This window comes from Helobdella robusta (assembly GCF_000326865.2).
Source record: "Helobdella robusta unplaced genomic scaffold HELROscaffold_38, whole genome shotgun sequence".
NCBI classification, from domain to species: domain Eukaryota; kingdom Metazoa; phylum Annelida; class Clitellata; order Rhynchobdellida; family Glossiphoniidae; genus Helobdella; species Helobdella robusta.
Genome location: NW_008704829.1, coordinates 497,387 through 502,500, shown reverse-complemented (window position 1 = coordinate 502,500; position 5,114 = coordinate 497,387).

Below are 5,114 nucleotides of genomic sequence, written 5' to 3'. Positions count from 1 at the left end.
TATAATGTAGAATCATATAAAACCAAACATTAAAATTTATATAGCAAACAAAATTTTTAACTCAACATAGTGTCATTGATACTGAGACCATAATAAATTAACTGTACAAACTGACAAGTTGAAAGATCTTGTGGACTTATTTTTGACCTAAACTTAACAAAAACAAGAACACAAGAAACAAGTGTATATATATATATATATATATATATATATATATATAACAAATAAATAAATGATTAGGTATATGTATAATAATATATATATATATATATATATATATATATATATATATATATATATATATAATGATTTATGATCTCAACCACTAGAAAAATCGAAAGATTAAATAGGAAACTAACACGGAACATGCTGTGATTTTTATAAATATAAATAAACATATAAATATATATATATAGAGAGAGAGAGAAAGAGAGAGAGAGAGAGAATGAGAGAGAATGAGAGAGAATGAGAGAAAACAGAGAAAGAGAGAAAAACAGATAGAGAGAGAAACTTAGTATATATATGTTTATATATGTGTACATCTTTATATTTCTAATATTTATATTTAAATATATAGAAACTTAATATATTTATATATCTATATATTCATATAATATAATATATAGAAACTTAAGCTTACGTGACACGAAAGTGATCACGTGATACACTGAGTGTTCAAAGGACGGTTCGTGCCCTGGATAAATATCTGCCCATTAGATCTGCTTGGCTCGTTAGAATTTCTCTTTTCAGCTAAGTGAGTTTTAAATATTTTTAGTTTATTGTTTAATTTTATTGTTTACTTTTTTAAAGTAATTTTAATTTTATAGTGTCTAAGTTATTTTTTTTAATTTGACCTATTAAAAGTCAATCAGTCATGGATCATATGAACCTTGATTTCTTGATCAGTTACTAACTAAATTGTGATGACTTTTTTTTATTTAATTATAAAATAAATACTACTAAAGTACTAATACTAGAATAGATAGAATAGAGGCAATAGACTAGAGTAATAGACTAATGTACACTACAACTACACTACAACATATCTCAAATTTATTAAAATTTGTGATAATCTCTTTGGAGCTTTTATTTTTTAATTTTGTCTTCCTCTGTATTTGTATTTTAACTATTACTATGTGTTTGTGTACAATTGTACATACTACAAACTACACTAACTACTTACTTAGCTTAACATAATAATTAGTTTATGTAGTTAAATAGTTTATGATAAACTTTTATTAGCTTTGTAGATTAAAGAAATGTGTTTATTTGTTTATTTTTATATATCAGGAATCATTATGATTAATGAATTATAATGATTCTGTAGATAGACTATTCAAATATTGATATAAACAGTTTATTATAAATTATATTATAATACTGTCTTTTTATTTTAATTATTCTCCTTATTTAACTATCATATTAATTATATATAAGTTCAAATTTAAATACAAGTTTCAAGTTCAGAAAACTCAGTATATTGTTTAGAAAAAAAGTTTTAATTAATAATAAATAGATACCTAAAACATTTCAGTGTAGTTAGAGATTGTTAATGTATTTCCGATGTCATATTTTAAAACCCATTTCATTTTAAACTTTTATATAGTTTGAGTTTGTTAGTTCATTAATTTAATCTTAATCGTGTCACATTTTAGAATATTTTTCATTTCATTTTAAACTTTCATAAAGCACCTGGGGTAAAAGAAAAAGCTTAGTGAATGAAACCATGTCAGAAGGGGGGAGTGCAGTTAAAGCTGGAATGAATGTGATTGGTGTTAAGAAGAATAACAATGATGAAAATAACAATGCATCACTCAAGTCTATTAATGAAGCTGGAACTAAGGTACTACTATATGAATATTATTTAGCTTGATTGTTCGTTCATTCACTTTTTATTCATTGGTTCATTTGCTCAGAGGTTATTCATTCATTCATTCATTCATTCATTCATTCATTCATTCATTCATTCATTCATTCATTCATTCATTCCAATTATTTGTTTTTTTAAAGCAATTTTTACATCCATACATTGCAACTTTCAAAAAATCTGTGATCAACTTCAATACATATTTTTTTTCAAAAAAAATAATCTTTTTTTAGTAAATAAATAAATAAATCTTTTTAATAATCTTCTTGAATAATCTATTTTAATTTACTCTTACAAGAATGGATAGGATAGAATAGTTAAAATATATAAAATGTCTATTCAACAGTTTAGTTCAAGTACCTACATATCATACAAACTATTTCATACAAGTACCTGCGTACAAACTATTTCATACAAGTAACCACATACAAACTATTTCATACAAGAACCTACATATACATACAAAAAAGATATTGTTGTTTATACACATTCTATATAAGCAAGGGAGGGAGTTTCAGGTGCGATGATAGGGGAGTTTCAGGTACAATGTGTAAATGTGCTGGCATGTTAATTTGTGGCTTTTAGATTTCAAACGAGTACCTACGTATACATACAATACAAATATTGTTGTTTTTACACGTTCTATTTAAGCACGCGCGCGCACACACACACACACGCACATACAAACATACATACATGCATACATATACATACATTGCACACACCTACACATACAAGCACACATACATGCATGCATACGTACACATACATGTACATACCTAAACATACATATCATCTACCTGTAAAAACCAGGGAGGACCAAAGCTCAAAGATTGTTCCAACGATCAACCAGACTTGCATCATTAAAGAGATTTATTATTAGAAGACATTTTTATATTTTTTAAAAATTATTCTGCCATTGTTTTTATCTATTATTATGGCTATTATTATTTTTCATTGTTTTAAAATTTATTTCGAAATTAGGTGAAATTAGAAATTCAATCAGCCATGAGCAGTCTGCATGATGCACTGAGAGCCAGAGAACTCACTCTCATGAACCAGGTACTACTACTACTAATGTGGCTACTCCCGCTGCTGCTACTACCACCACTACTACTACCACAAAACCTACTATTACAACTACTACTGTCGCCAATGCTAATACTAATACTACTGCTACTACTACTACTGCTGCTACTACTACAACAACTACTACTACTACTAATAATAATAATAATACAATGACCTTGATCTTGACCTTGACCTTAAACTTGACCTCCCAGGTGGACACCATGATGCAGGCTGAGCGATCGATGTTGGCGGGCAAGCAGGTGAGGTTGGTCGAAAAATTCAACAAGATGAACATCAAAGAAACAGCTGACGACGACGACGATGATGATGATGGCAGTGATGATGATGATGACGATAGTGATGGTGATGATGATGACAGGTATGTTTCTGTTGTTGCTTTGATCAATGAGATGATGATGTGTTGTTGAGGTCTTTCAAGTTTAACTGGTTGACTTGCTGATTGTGTCACTCGTCTCCTCCTCCTTCTCATCATCATGGCACCTTTGTCGTTGTAATAACATCATGACATCATAGAAGCATCAAATGACGCCATTTCATCACGTCATCATGCCACATCGTCATCATTACATTCATCAACAAACACAGTGATGACACCAGTTACACGTTACATCAACTCATTGCTACACTAACTGACAAATATGACAGTGACACCAACCTGAGGCCACCCTTGCAGTTGAAGCTGGTAGGCAGTCAGGGAGAACTGAGGAGGAAGATTCTCAGCTTTGGCAAGGTGAAACATGCCAAGAAGAGGAATGAAAGTTTTGAGGTGAGGTCAAAAGGTCATTCGTTTGCTTGTTCGCTTATCTGTTTGTTTGTTCGTTCGTTTGTTCATTCTTTTGTTTGTTCAGTCGTTTGGTTCCTTATTTATTTGATCATTCATTCGTTTGTTTTCTCTCATTCCTGCATTCATTTAGTCGTTCATTTGTTTGTTAGTTAATTCATTTGTTCGTCTGTTCATTCGTTTGTCTGTTGTTCACTCATCTGTTCATTCAAAGAGATAGGTTATCTGCTATTTCAGAGGCAAGTATGTAGAGTAATGAAGAGAATGACCTTTGAACTGTAAAATTTCTAACCAGGTTATAACGAAGGATAACTCAGATTTCTACAATGATCTTGTCAGTGACGTCACCAGTCGTGATGTTGACGTCATCCGTGAGGAAGAGGATGACGACGATGTCGACGTGATTACGTCATCATCGTCGTCATCATCGCCGGCGTCATCGTTTGTTCAGCTTGGGCTGAGTAAGAAAGAAATGAAGAATGAATTGAAGATGATTATTAATGGTTGGTTTGTTGGCTCAGTCAATCAATCAATCAATCAATCAATCAATCAATCAATCAATCAATCAATCAATCAATCAATCAATCAATCAATCAATCAATCAATCAATCATCAATCAATCAATCAATCGATCAGTCAATCAACTAATTAATTAATTAATTAATTAATTAATTGATCTATCTAATCCACCTACTAATCCAACAAACAGCTAACAGATTAGAAGCCCAAAAGGACAAAATGGTCCCAGAAGTCAGTTATCACCAAGAGACAAACAACAAAAACAACGACAGTGAACTCCTGAAGAGATGGTTGAAAACCTCTGAAAATGACAACACTGAGATCAATCAATCACACAAGTTTGCAACTAGTCAGTCGCAGAACTTTGCAACCAGTCAACCGCACAACTCAGCAGTGGCCGTTCCCAATCCGTTGGAAGATTATCTCAAGAAAATTTCTGCGAGGCCAATGGAGTACTGGCTGACTGGTGCCAGGCTCATTGCTACTGGTTGGTTGCTATTGTTAATGATACTAAAGATATAAGTAGTTGATACAAATGATATAAGTAGTTTTAATGATATCATTAATAGTTAAAATGAGAATAATGATGACGTCAGTAATGATATATATCTAGATAGGGATATATCCAGATAGGGATATATATATAGTTTGCGATGATATGATATAGTATCATCTGGCTAATGAGATAGGGAGGTATCAAGACAACTGAACCTTTCACTCTGCTTTTTCCATTAAATTTTTCCGTTCGTTTTATTCAAGAGACAAGCAACAAAAAGATGAAGATGGATATTGATCGGACCGTCAACTCGTCGTCGTCATCTTCACCATCGGTTCACGACTGGAAACCATTTAAAT